This window comes from Dendrobates tinctorius, unplaced genomic scaffold (genome assembly GCF_039654945.1).
Source record: "Dendrobates tinctorius isolate UK_male_01 unplaced genomic scaffold, ASM3965494v1 ptg000189l, whole genome shotgun sequence".
Taxonomy (NCBI): Eukaryota; Metazoa; Chordata; class Amphibia; order Anura; family Dendrobatidae; genus Dendrobates; species Dendrobates tinctorius.
Genome location: NW_027361856.1, coordinates 8782947 through 8797744, shown reverse-complemented (window position 1 = coordinate 8797744; position 14798 = coordinate 8782947).

Genomic DNA, 14798 nt, shown 5'->3' with positions numbered 1-14798 from the left:
ATTCAGGTCAGCCCCATGCAACTTCTGGATAAGTAATTAGGGAGCACTCAGGACCAAGACAGCACAGGTGGGCAGTGTTCCATTCAGGATGACGTCCTCGGGGATCTGCAACTTACCAGTCAAAAATAAATATTAATGGCACGTTTTTCTCCGAATTAGCGCTCTCTGGCCACAGACAATTACTAGATTTTATGATGTCGTCATCTACTATGCAATATCTGGTTTTACACATATTTTTCCATCACTGTGTCAAGCTGTCATGGCACTGTTGCAGGATATCCCAGAGCTAAGGGTTCCTTCCATATCCCTAAGGCTGAGGCACCCCAGCTATACCTGCTCACTGGATTACTTTTGATGATGAAGATGCCGGAACCTCGGGCTTTGCTGAGCTCCTAAACCAGCCTTTATCATTTCCCTCCACCACCCAGGGAAGTGGGGAGTTGTAGTGTATAAGAATAGACAAACCAGATTAACACGGGAAGATGTACAGGGATAAATGAAAATACCAATCATAAAAATATGCACAAATAAACAACAGAATGGACCCTGGGAAAGTAAGGGACGGAAAAAACAAATAGGAGAGGGTGAGGATATACACACAGACAAATCCCCAGGCAACTGTCTTCAGTGCAGCACTCCAAACTCCTCCGTAAACGACACCTACATTTCCAGAAGCAGGCAGTATGAAATACTGGCATTCCCTGACTGCCAGAGGCGAGTATATATAGAAGGGACTGGCCAACACTGAAAATCTGAGACCATCAAAGCAGGGAAGGTTCAGGAGCTTTCAACTGATCTGATTAACCCCTGCATTGTTAGCACATACCTGCCCTGTTTAATATGACGGTGAAGTGCTTCTAATCGGTTCAGGAGTTCATGAAACCAGACACTGCGGCCTTCTGGTGCCTCTCTGTTGCTGTAGTCTCGTAACACAAGCATTGGGATCATTACAAGAGCAAGGTTTGGTGACCGTGCAAGGTAGCCATATTCTTTTGAGGCTAGAGTAGTCAATATCTTTCTCACAATTACCTTATAACTTTATTATGGTCCTTTTGGAGTACCCTACAATTGGCATCCACTCTGGACAGTGGTCTGCAGTCCACAGCTGGACTGGATTCTAACATTGATATCTTTAAGTAGGATAATGAGATCTGAATGGACTCCTGTACCTGACGCCGCAGAACCTCAGCCATTGTTTTATTTCCCAATTACTTCCTCTCAGTTACAATGCTTCATCCTCAGAGCCTGGAAATAATGGTGAATATATTATAGAGGAGGCCTCGTAAAAATGGACGCAATGGGAATGAAGCTCTCCGAATGCTGAAGTGTGATTGTGGCCGGATGACGACATTATGTTCTGACATGACCAACAATGGAATCTGCAGATCCACCGCTCTCTGCCACACGGCTCCTCTAGGCCTGAAGTTCAAAAGCTTTTAAATGCGTCATAAATTATGGAAGAAACGTTAAAACCATCAGAAAGTGCGTTAGCCGAGCGAGCGCTTTCTTTTTTATTGCAAATCCAATACAGCCTGTTAAAGGGGAACACAATTTCTGATTAACTCCTGCTCTTCCATAGTGACAGCTAATTCACCAAAGTAAATCCAGACAAAAAGGAAGGGGCACAGATTGAGCTCTGTGACTGAATTTAGTGGCTTTTCAATCTTCAACGAAGGAAGGCGCTAAGATGCCTCATCGCGAAGAGCTATGGTCTCGGGGTGCTTAGGGGGCTGTCTGCAGAGCTATTGTGGAAGCCAAATGACAAGTATAAATAACTGTACCATGCTAACAACACACACTGAGCTCACAAACAAACTCTGGGTCTGCTGTGCTAGCTCCAGTTGCCTATTAAGGACAAATATATAGACAAAGTCATGGTGGAGAAAATCAAGAAGAGTGGATTCTCCTGTCCATTACAACGGGCATTTGGGACACATTTTCCAGGCGCTGCTCCTGAGAACAATGAGAAACACAGAAGAACAAGGCCGTGCATGATGGAGACTCCTTGTGAGTAATAAGTGACTCTCTAATGGAGTAGTTTCTTCAACCAGAAGTCCCAAGAGTGGAAATGAATGAAACAAAGCACAGGTCAGCGCTCTCCGTTCATGAAATCCAATACAATACTGCAGAGCCATATATCATACAACCAGCCGGATGTACAAGCAGTTTAGTTACTGTTAGGCCAAAAGGAATGAATATCCGGTCACTAAGTATTTGGCATTCTAATCTTTGCTCAAGAGAGCAAAACCCTTAAATGACCTCTGAGGAGGCATCTCTTGACCAGTATGTGACCTGCACCGGAGGCAGCAGGGTACTCGGTGCCAGGCCCGTTGATTTCAATTGGAGATGTCACAGCAGTGGCAGTGACCCAGTCCGTGGCCTCAGGCGGTCAATGTAAAAGGGGTAGAGTGATGGGAATAAAGTTATTGAGATGATTCGCCACCTGTGGTTTCTGGTCAGCTTGACCATTGCTGCAGCGTAGCTTCTCTGGGACAGAAGTTGTGGTGCAGCAATGATGTTGTAGCTCCCCACAGGTAGAGCTGTAGTCCCAGGGCAGTAGTAATAGGTGTTGAGGGAGAGGGTGCAGATGTAGCAGTGCTGAAGGGGTTGCAGGAAGAAGGCAATGACACAACAGGGTGCAGTTTCATTTACCTTTACTTTGCTTTGTAAGTGCAGTCCAGGATCCAGATTACAGATGGAACAGGAGCTGATCAGACTGGAAGCAACTTAGGAATCTCTCTATGCAGATGGGTTGTGTAGTCTCCTTCCTAGCGCTTATCTGAGTCACTTGCAGGACTGAGTTACACTGAAGTCCCCCTTGCTTGCTCTCTTTAGAACGCCCCTCGTATGGCAGGCAGCCGTAGCCTTCTTTCTCTTCTGGCTCACACACGTTACTGCTGTGCCTCCGATTTTCTGCTGCAGGACCATCAGCATCCATACAACTTCGGATACCGGACTCCGAACCATGCGCTTGAAGACAGAAGTGGGCCTGAATTCCCCTCAATCCTCCAGCTCCTCTTTTCCACATCCACACCCTTTGCACTCCTCACAGAACTGCCCTAACTTCCTCTTCCCGGCCCCCAGAGAGCAGCTCCTCCCCCAGTTTGGTTCAGAGCTCCCCCTGCTGGCCTTGAGTGGGAACTGTGCTGTGTGTTGCATTTAACTGATAGAGAGACCCTTCATTGCTTCCAAGCCTGACATCACCCTCCCAAGGAGGAAGGCAATGCCACTGTGGTGACCATACTCCTGGGGGCGCCACATATGTCTAGCCTAGTAATTGATGATCACATTGGAAGGAAAAGAGTAGATGAAGGTACCTGTGAACTAGTAGTCCAGGCATGACAATCCAACAATAAGGGATTTTATCAGAAGTTATGTAATGTGGGCAAAAAGCTGGAATTATGCCTCTTCTCTAGATCTATATACAAGCACCATCCTGCTGCCCTAGAAAGCCGTCCAAATCCAGGAGACTTCATCAGCGGAGTACCTAAGTATAGCATTTTCAGCATGGCCCATTAGCTTTCATTTTTGACAGATATGTCCTAGATTATAATGACTAGAGAATGTAGGACAGACCGGACACAATGTATGTATGCCATGTGATGGACATAAATGAGCTCACATAACAAATGTTGTTACTCTTGTGGCTCTTGACATGTCTGTTACCTATGATATAAACACGTATCTCAGTATTTTCTGCTGTTTCAGGTGGATTTGTCTTTATTCGGCTTCTTCCACTCTGTCCATAACCTATTTGCTCTGTCTAATGAGCGGTCACTCATCCATCACTTTCATCTCAGTCACTTTTCCAGAATACTGCAGTTTAACCTCTCGTTAGACTCTCATGTGATTAAGTCACTCAGGGGAGTAAGCTGGTGATGAGGCAGCGTCATTCATGAGCGCTGTCAGGATTCTTAATTGCATCCACAAATCTGCAAACCAATCACTTTGGGACCCTCATCCCTGGTCCTCTGGAGAGTGCCAATGGTGCAGGGAAAGTCTCTGCTTACAGAATTTATTGCTATATAAAATGGCACATATGTAATATAGTTTATTCTGTATTATTCATTGGTGGAAAGGAAGAAAGGCAAAGATGCTGCACCAAGGGTTACAATCATGAGTGGGGTCAAAAACTGTCCCGCACAGGATAGCAGTGCCATAAGTGGTCTGCGAAGAGACACCATGGAAAAAAAGAATTCCACAGTGATGTAATCACTCTAGATGGAGCTGTATCTCTGTGAAAATGATGACATGTATATAGTGGCTATGGAAAGTATTCAGACCCCTTTAAATTTTTAACTCTTTGTTTCATTGCAGCCATTTGGTAAATTCAAAAAAGTCCATTTCTTTCTCATTAATGTACACTCTGCACCCAATCTTGACTGAGAAAAAAACAAATGTAGAAATTTTTGCAAGTTTATCAAAAAAGAAAAACAGAAATGTCACATGGTCAAAAGTAGAGATGAGCGACTTTGCCTTTTTTCGGGTCGAGTTGGGTTTCATGAAACCCGACTTTCGCAAAAGTCGGGTTGAACGAAATCGGCCGATTTTTGTGAAAAGTCGAAGGCCGACTGAAACACGAAATCCAATGCAAGTCAATGGGGAAGCAAAGTCGGCAGGGAGTGGAGGACAGGAAACACACCTACAGTGCCTATTTCAATGCCAAAAACATCAATTCTTATTACTGAAGCATTTCAACCTTAATTTACTTCATAATACTAGTTACGCACTGAAAAATGGGGTTATTTGGCTAAATTTGTGGGGGGGGGGGGTAGGGCTGGCTCCAGGTTTTCATGTGCCCTGGGCCAAAGAGCGCCCCTTTAACACAAAGCACAACTCATGAGGCTCCTATACGGCAGAGAAATAGCGGTATAGTACAATGAAAAATACATCACTTTTTACATCTCATGACTGATATCCATTTTAAATTCTCCAATAGCTCCAAAAACGGACAGTATATAACTCCATACAGTATTATGGCCACCGCATAGTGTGCTATACAGAGTAATGAGGCCCATATATTTCTCCATACAGAATCATTGGTCCCATATAATGTTTGAAACAGTATATGATGAGCTCCTCATAATGCTACAGTATATGTTGGTCCCCATGGATGAAGCTGCACTGTCTTATGGGCCCAAATAATGCTCCATATACTGTATAATGGGCCCCATTTCTAATGCTCTAGTGTATAATGGGCCCTGTAAATGCTGCTCCAGTGTCTGATGTCCACCTTTGGAATGCTCCAGTGTATAGTGGGCCCCATATATCATTCTCCAGAGTATAGTGCTCCCCAAAAATTGCTGTCCCAACATTGAAAACAATTAAATAAGTCTCCTCAAATAAGTCTCCTCGCTAGGGAATCCCTATACTAGTCTGGGCGTACAGACGTGATGTCATTGCGCTCTCTGATCAGAATATCACTGTCAGGAAATGCGGAAGACGTCATGGCGGTGGAGCAGGGAGAGGTAAGTATTTCAACTTTGCAAGTGCTGTGATCCTGAGCAAGCAGAGGGGGGCCCACTCGTTGGTGACGGCACTGGCACAGGGCCCCTCATAGTACGGCGGTGTGTCTGACGGCGGGTGGGCCGAACCTGCACATTCCTCTTTGTCACTGTGTAAGGTGGTACAGTATATGGGAAGGGTAACCTGAGTTTCATCAGGGTCAGATTCTGGCTGTGTAGAGTGCGAGGGGAATGTAGTGGTCTGGGTCAATGTACCAGCAGAATCATCTAGCAGTGGCTGGGCATCAGTGCACTTGTGGCGCCCCCTGGAGTACGGTCACCACAGTGGCATTACCTTCCTCCTAGGGAGTGTGATGTCATGCTTGGGAGCAATGAAGGATCTCTCTAGCAGTTAAACCAACACACAACACATTTCCCACTCCAGGCCAGCAGGGAGACCTCTGAACCTGACTGCTGAGGAGCTGCTCTCTGTGGTCGGGAGGAGGTAAGTTAGGGCAATCTGTGAAGGGAAGGGGAAGTATGTGGACGTGAGAAGGGGAGCTGGAGGATGAGCAGAGTTAAGGCTCACTCCTAGCTGGAGCGCATGGTCCGGATTCCGGTCTCCGAGTTTGTATGGACACTGACGTTCCTGCAGCCGAAACCGGAGGAAATAGCAGTTGTAAAAGCTCTGTACCCAACTAAGGCTCGGAGGCCCCAGCAGCGACGTGTGGGAGCCAGAAGGAAAAGGCTACGGCTGCCTGCCATACGAGAAAGTTCCAAAAGAGAGTCAACAGGGGGAACTTCATTGAACTCAGCACTGCGAGTACCTCAGATAAGCGCTAGAATGGAGGCCACACTACCTATCTGCAGAGAGAGAATTCCAAATTGGCTTCCAGGCTGACCAACTCCTTCTCCATCTGTACTCTGGGTCCTGGACGGCACTTAACAAGTACAGGTAAAGGAACTGCACGACTGTGTCTGTCCTCTTTCTCCTGCGCCTGGCACACGGCTCTGCTACATCCTGCACTACACACCATCTACCAACTCTTTCATCTGCCCTGCAACTACGGCCCTACCTGTGCAGGGCTTCTACATCTTAGCTGCACCACAACATCTGTCCCAGAGAAGCGACACTGCAGCGCTGGTCAATCTAATCATAAACCACAGGTGGCATAACGTATCATTCACCTATAAACGTCCTTTGCATGGACGCCCAGGGCCACGGAACGGGTCACCACCACCGTGACACATCCCTGTGAGACACCGGCCCGGTACCGATTAACCCCACTGCCCTGGCTGGCCACCCACACTCCATGTGAGATTCATCTTGGACTGGGGAATTCACGATTTGACTTGATAACCCAGGCATGGTATGTGAGAAAGAGCTACATGGACTAATGTGAAGTGTGGCCTGCTGCATCATTCACTTTGGGTGGGGGTGCAGGACACAAGGAAAGGGGTTCTTCCTGACCAGGAGCCAGCACTTGACGACTCAGTGCTTGCATTTTTTGAAACTTCAGAAGAGGAGGGCATATTTGCTGGAGTCTGTTTCGGCAGTGTAAGCCAAAACCAGTTCCTCATGCTCCGGCTTTAAAAGCGGTTAACCTACTCCCAGAAAAGGTAGCCTTCCAGGCGTTCCGGAGCCAGACCATGACGCAGGCTCAACACCTCCTGCCTTAGCTGCTATTGTGCTTTTGCCACTACCAGCAGATGCACCACCACCATCAGCACCAGCTGGCCCCCCCACGCCCACGTCTGTGACCTCTTCCACCAAACTTCAAAATTTAGCACAAAATAGACACAAAATAACATCAGATATATGGCACTGTATCAGAAGCGTACAGCTCCATTCAGTCAAAGGATAATTGTCAATCTCCCTATATATTCCATCAGTCACACAGAGACGCTCACAGGCTCAGTATGGATTAGACAAGAATATAAAAAGTAGACAAAGTGTACAGTATCAGCAGATAGCAGGTATATATAGTATAGCTTAAACATTAACAATGTACGTCTATATATCAGGAGTAGTGTTGAGCCACCCCGCTAGTGTTTTGGTTTGTCGCACAGGAGGCAAGTTCGTCGAATGTTCGTCGAACCACATTGAAAACAATGGCAGGCAAACACAAACACATACAAACGCATAGAAAACAATTACAAAACACCTTAAAAGGTGTCCCAAAGCCGAAAAAATGCTCAGAAGACAAAAATTAACATATGGAAAAGGGCAACTACATTTAGAAAAGAGGTGGAGGAGTAAAAGGAGGAGGTGGAGGAGACACAGATATAGGCTTGTCATGCCCTTATGAAGTCAAGAAAGGCTGGAATAAAAATGTAAAATACAAACCAAAAAAAAAAAAATTCTGAAATCGAACACGATCATATATCGTCGGACTTCCCACCAATAAATTATGCCAACTGGCGATCTGGCGGCGTTATTCCCAGGAACCTCCAAACAGCGTCCATGAAGGCAAAGTGTTTGCTTTCCGGGGGCAGTATGATTGCAAAGCTGAACCTTAAAGGAATGTCTAAAAGGGCACCACCAGGAGTGGAGCCTGCGGCTTAATTGGACTCCACCCGGGAAGCCACAACCATGCCACCTCAAGAAAAGATGCACACATTGAAAGTTTTGTCGATTCTGTGTGTGGTGTGGTATGTCCGTTTGTAGTTGTGCTAGCGATTTGTCAGCTTTATTCCGTTAACGAACGAGACTCCGTCATGCCCCCGCGGTACGCGTCAAGCTTACTAGAGGGATACGCGAGGCTCTGGCACGCGGGATCGAGCAATAACAGGTCTATCATGGCCTTACATGTCCGGGGCTGCATGCGTGCTACACTGAAAGGACCAGCTTTTGTCGCTTACAGGTGCAGATAACCCACTGAACACCGTTAGTGATGGGGATCTGTGATTCCAATTATTCCCCGCGAACGATGATTTCCCAGTAAGTGCTGGTCAACCGCAATTCCTGAATTAGGCCTAACCGGCATTCCTGAAAAAAATGCAAAAAATTACGTGTCCAAACCACAGGTGCTGTAGATTGCTTAACAGCTCGGCAGCCGTTCTCAGGCCCAGTATGGATTAGACAAGATTCTAGAAAGTTGATAAAGGGTACAGTTTCACCGGATAACACGTATATATGTAGCATAGTTTACACATTAAAAACCTATGTCTATATATCAGGAGGCAGGCTCAGACGGTCACAGGCCCAGTATGGATTAGACGTGATTGGACACAGGTGCAAAAGGGTACCGTATCACTGGATAACAGGTATGTATAGCATAGTTTACACATTAAAAATACAGTCATATGTAAAAGTTTGGGCACCCCTATTAATGTTAACCTTTTTTCTTAATAGCAATTTTGGTTTTTGCAACAGCTATTTCAGTTTCATATATCTAATAACTGATGGACTCAGTTATATTTCTGGATTCAAATGAGGTTTATTGTACTAACAGAAAATGTGCAATCTGCATTTAAACAAAATTTGACCGGTGCAAAAGTATGGGCACCCTTATCATTTTCTTGATTTGAACACTCCTAACTACTTTTTACTGACTTCCTGAAGCACTAAATTGGTTTTGTAACCTCATTGAGCTTTGAACTTCATAGCCAGGTGTATCAAACCATGAGAAAAGGTATTTAAGGTGGCCACTTGCAAGTAGTTCTCCTATTTGATTCTCCTATGAAGAGTGGCATCATGGGCTCCTCAAAACAACTCTCAAATGATCTGAAAACAAAGATTATTCAACATAGCTTTTCAGGGGAAGGATACAAAAAGTTGTCTCAGAGATTTAACCTGTCAGTTTCCACTGTGAGGAACATAGTAAGGAAATGGAAGAACACAGGTACAGTTCTTGTTAAGCCCAGAAGTGGCAGGCCAAGAAAAATATCAGAAAGGCAGAGAAGAAGAATGGTGAGAACAGTCAAGGACAATCCACAGACCACCTCCAAAGACCTGCAGCCTCATCTTGCTGCAGATGGTGTCACTGTGCATCGGTCAACAATACAGCGCACTTTGCACAAGGAGAAGCTGTATGGGAGAGTGATGCGAAAGAAGCCGTTTCTGCAAGCACACCACAAACAGAGTCGCCTGAGGTCTGCAAAAGCACATTAGAACAAGCCAGTTACATTTTGGAAGAAGGTCCTGTGGACTGATGAAACAAAGATTGAGTTGTTTGGTCATACAAAAAGGCGTTATGCATGCGCTGTATTGTTGACCGATGCACAGTGACACCATCTGCAGCAAGATGATGCTGCAGGTCTTTGGAGGTGGTCTGTGGATTGTCCTTGACTGTTCTCACCATTCTTCTTCTCTGCCTTTCTGATATTTTTCTTGGCCTGCCACTTCTGGGCTTAACAAGAACTGTACCTGTGTTCTTCCATTTCCTTACTATGTTCCTCACAGTGGAAACTGACAGGTTAAATCTCTGAGACAACTTTTTGTATCCTTCCCCTGAAAAGCTATGTTGAATAATCTTTGTTTTCAGATCATTTGAGAGTTGTTTTGAGGAGCCCATGATGCCACTCTTCATAGGAGAATCAAATAGGAAAACTACTTGCAAGTGGCCACCTTAAATACCTTTTCTCATGATTTGATACACCTGGCTATGAAGTTCAAAGCTCAATGAGGTTACAAAACCAATTTAGTGCTTCAGGAAGTCAGTAAAAAGTAGTTAGGAGTGTTCAAATCAAGAAAATGATAAGGGTGCCCATACTTTTACACCGGTCAAATTTTGTTTAAATGCAGATTGCACATATTCTGTTAGTACAATAAACCTCATTTGAATCCAGAAATATAACTGAGTCCATCAGTTATTAGATATATGAAACTGAAATAGCTGTTGCAAAAACCAACATTGTTATAAAGAAAAAAGGTTAACATTAATAGGGGTGCCCAAACTTTTACATATGACTGTATATGTCTATAGATCAGGAGGCAGACTCAGACGTTCTAAGGTCCAGTATGGATTTGACCAGATTGTACAAAGTTGAGAAAGGGTACATTATCACTGGATAGCAGGTATATATAGCATAGTTTAAACATTTAGAATCTCTGTGTTCTCAGTATGGATTAGACAACAATCTAAAAAGTCGAAAAAAGGAAATGTATTTGAAACGTACACCAGTATACACTTTTGGTGGTATTTTTTAATCTTCATATATATTTCAGTCTCAGTAAGACAGTCCAGACTCTCCGCAATAGGAAATGAGATGCATACAATTACTGACATAAAGTCTAGTGATTGCAGAAATCTAGGAATTACTATTCACGGGAAAATCTTCCGTCACAATTCTCAGAGGCGATGCTGACCCTCAATTAATTAGTGTTTGGAGACAGCAAAAACCTTTCTTTGTGAAGAAAGTGTTGCTGTATCGCAGTACCGTTGATCCCATCGCCGTTACTCATATCTATCCAATTTTGATCACAGGGTGAGATGTAAACATGGTGCTCACTGCCTATCATGATCTGTCACGTAACTTTGGAGTGCAAAACACAGAAGCCACAGCCGGAAGGCGATTCAATTGGATTGGCATGAGAGGGCACATTTAAAAATGTGCGCTGGGATGTCACACGTCTGTGGGTAGGAAAACTGTGAAAGCTGATGAGAAACCACCACTGCATCTCATTGTGAGTCGACGTCCATAAGAAATGGAAGCCATTGATCATCTGAAGCTAGAGCCCAGCCAGAGAGACAGGGCATAGCTACGTCTTAACCATCATCTTCTATCAGTTCACCAAATTTGTAGTGGCAGTCCCAGTGAAGGATTTGACAGCCCAGACTACACAGTGGAGGAGCAGGGAGAGGTAAACATTGCAAATGCTGGGGCCCTGCCCAAGCAAGGGGGACCACTCGTGGGCGTCGGTACTGGCACTGGGCCTCTCATAGTACGGCGGTGTGTCTGACGGCGGGTGTGCACCCCCACCGTCAGAGACACTTGATTGCACTATGAGGGACCCTGTGCCAGTGCCCACGCCCAAGAGTCGGCCCACCCACCTGTCCAGGGCAACGTTACTCATGGTTGCGTGCACTAGGTGGTGACCCCGGCCATGGGGGGAGGAGGCAGCCCAGTTAGGGAGGTTTACAAAATGGCATATGTTGATGTGGGACATTCACCTGCTGCTAAAGGCGAAATTGGTCAAGTCCCAGGAAGAGGAGGACCAAAGAAAGCCATTTTTCTGGCAACCTATGTGTCATCAGGGTAAGGTGTGACAAAATCCTTGGAAACCCATGCATGGTTCATTTTAATGAAGGTTAGATCATCCACATTTTGGGTCGAGAGACGGGTCCTTTTTTCTTTCAGGATTGATCCAGCAGCACTGAAGACTCTTTCCGATAGCACACTTGCAGCTGGGCAAGCGAGCTCCTGTAAGGCATATTGTGCCAATTCAGGCCAGGTGTCCAGTTTAGAGGCCCAATAGTCAAATGGGAATGACCTATGAGGGAGAACATCGATATGGGACGAGAAGAAGTTTGTAACCATAGTTGACAAGTGCTGTCTCCTGTCACTTTCAATCGATGCAGTATTACCAGTCGTGTGAGCGGGACTTGAAAAATCAGTCCACAACATGGTCATGAAACCCCTGTCTCCGACACCACTTCTGATGTGTGCACCACCAACACCTCTTCCAAGTTGCCCCCGGCCCCTACGGCTCGTGTGGGAACCATCACCGCTGCAGTGTGCTGGGAATGCCTCAACCAACCGGTTTACCAGAGTTGCTTGTTTGTTTGCCAATATTAGGTCAAGGTTCTCCTGTGGCATGATGTTTTGGAATTTGCCTTTATAGCGTGGATCCAGGATGCTGGCCAACCAGTAGTCATCATCGTTCATCATTTTGGCAATGCGGGGGTCACTTTTTAGGATCTGCAAGGCATAATCTGACATGTGGGCTAATGTTCCCGGTGTCAATGATGCACTGCGAGTGCTGGGTGGAGGAGCACTTTCTGGCAAATCCACATCCCTCCAGTCACGCACAAACCCTGCACCAGACCTTGCCACGCCAACATTTTCTCTTGCCCCACGAGAAGCATCCTCCTCCCCTAAGTAATCATCCCATCATCATCCTCCTCCTCTTCCTCTTCTTCCTCCACCTTGTCCAGGAGAGTTCCCGGAGCAGACAATGGCTGACTGTCATCAAGGCTTCCCTCCTCCTCTTCCTCATCATCCTCGGCTGCAGACGCCTTCTCCTTAATGTGCGTCAAAGTTTGCATGAGCAGACGCATAAGTGGGATAATTATTGAGGAAGCACTGCACCACCAGGTTCAAGGTGTGAGCAAGCAAGGTATGTGTCTGAGTTTTGAAAAGGCTATGGCTGCCACAAATTTCCGGCCGTTATCACTAACTACCTTGCCTGCCTCAAGATGTAGACTGCCCAGCCATGACTCAGTTTGTCGCTGAAAGTAGTCGGCCAGTACCTTCACGGTGTGTCTGTCGCCCAAACACATCATCTTCAACACAGCCTGCTGACGCTTTCCACTAGCAGTGTGCAACACTGGCAGCTGCGGATGGAATGCTCGTGCGACTGCGTTCTGTGGACGAGCTTTCGCTTCTGGAAGAGGAGGAGGAGGAGGGTCGAACGCCTACAGCCTTCTGTTTCCTATACCGTGGGCTTTTCAGCACTGTCCTACCGCCGCTGTCCCCTGTGGACCCTGCATCCACCACATTAACCCAGTGCGCAGTGATGGACACGTAACGGCCCTGGTCATGCCTACTGGACCATGCATCAGTTGTGAGGTGCACCTTTCCACTCACTGATTGCTTGAGTGCATGTACAATGCGGTCTTTCACATGAAGGTGGAGGGCTGGGATGGCTTTGCGAGAAAAGAAGTGGCGACTGGGTAGGTCATAGCGTGGTACTGCGTAGGCCATGAGTTCGCGGAAAGCTGCGCTTTCAACCATCCGATAGGGCATCATCTCTAACGAGATTAGTTTGGCAATGTGGGCGTTCAAGCCCAGTGTACGCGGATGAGAGGATGAGTACTTTCTTATCCTACTTATAGTTTCTGGTAGGGTGAGCTGGACTTGAGAGCTGCATATGGTCGAACTAGCGGTGGACATGGCGGACTGAGAGAGGGTTGATGATGGTGATGGAGTAGGTGTTCTTTCTGATGGTCTTTCGTTGCAATAACAGTGTGATTCCCTGACTGATTTGCCCTTGCGACGACAACTCAACATTTGCTGCTGGTGGTGTGCTAACCGGTGGGCTTACAGTGGGGGAAACAATGTAGTGTTGCTGACTACCTTCTTTGGGAGCAGTTGCACATGTGGTACGTGAGGTTTGATAGTCCGTGCACGCTTGCAAGTGCATGGTGGTTAAATGTCTTAGCATGCAACTGGTATTCAAATTTCTCAGATTTTTTCCTCGGCTAAAGGTCTTTGAGCACTTCTTACAGATAACCTTTGCCTGATCATTAGGATTTTGTTCAAGAAAGTGCCACACTGCACTCTTCCTACTATGGAAGACATTTTGAGGCCTTGCATGCTGTGCTATTTTGACCGTCTGCCAAGCTGTCCTGCAACTCTTTTGGTCTTTTTAACCTGTTTTTGGACTGCTCCAGGCCTGCCAGATAACAGCTGTTGTGATGTCAATGCCCACTGCGGATGCTCCTCCTCCTATTCTGAGCTATTGGCAGTGGCACCCTCTTCCCCCAATGGATGCCAATCTGGGTCAACAACTTGGTCATCCATCACCTCCTCTTCAATGTCATGAGCACCTTCCTCTGTGTCACCGTGTATGGTGGTATAGTATGCGGGAAGGGGCACCTGAGTTTCATCAGGGTCAGATTCTGGCTCAGTACACTGCGAGGACAATGTAGTGCTCTGAGTGAATGTACCAGCAGAATCATCTATCAGTAGCTGTGCATCAGTGCACTCCATTTCAGATTCATCTTGGCCTGGGTAATTCACGATTTGACTTGATAACCCAGGCATGGTATGTGAAAACAGCTCCATGGAGTAATCTGTTGTGTGGCCTGCCGCATACTTCAATTTTGATGGGGTGAAGGACACAAGGAAAGGGGTCGTTCATGACCATGAGCCTCCAATGACGACTCAGTGCTTTTATTTTTTAAAACTTCAGAAGAGGAGGCGATAGAGCTGGAGGCTGAGTCAGCAATGTAAGCCAAAACTTGTTCTTGAAGCTCCAGCTTTAAAAGCGGTTTACCTACTCCCAGAAAAGGAAGCCTTCGAGGCCTTGTGGAGCCAGATGATGACGCAGGCTCAACACCTCCTGCATTAGGTGCTATTTTGCTTTTGCCACTACCAGCAGATCCACTACCAACACCATCATTACCAGCTGCCAACCCCCGCCAACTTCAACGGACTCTTCCACCACACTTCCTCATTTTTGGGGAA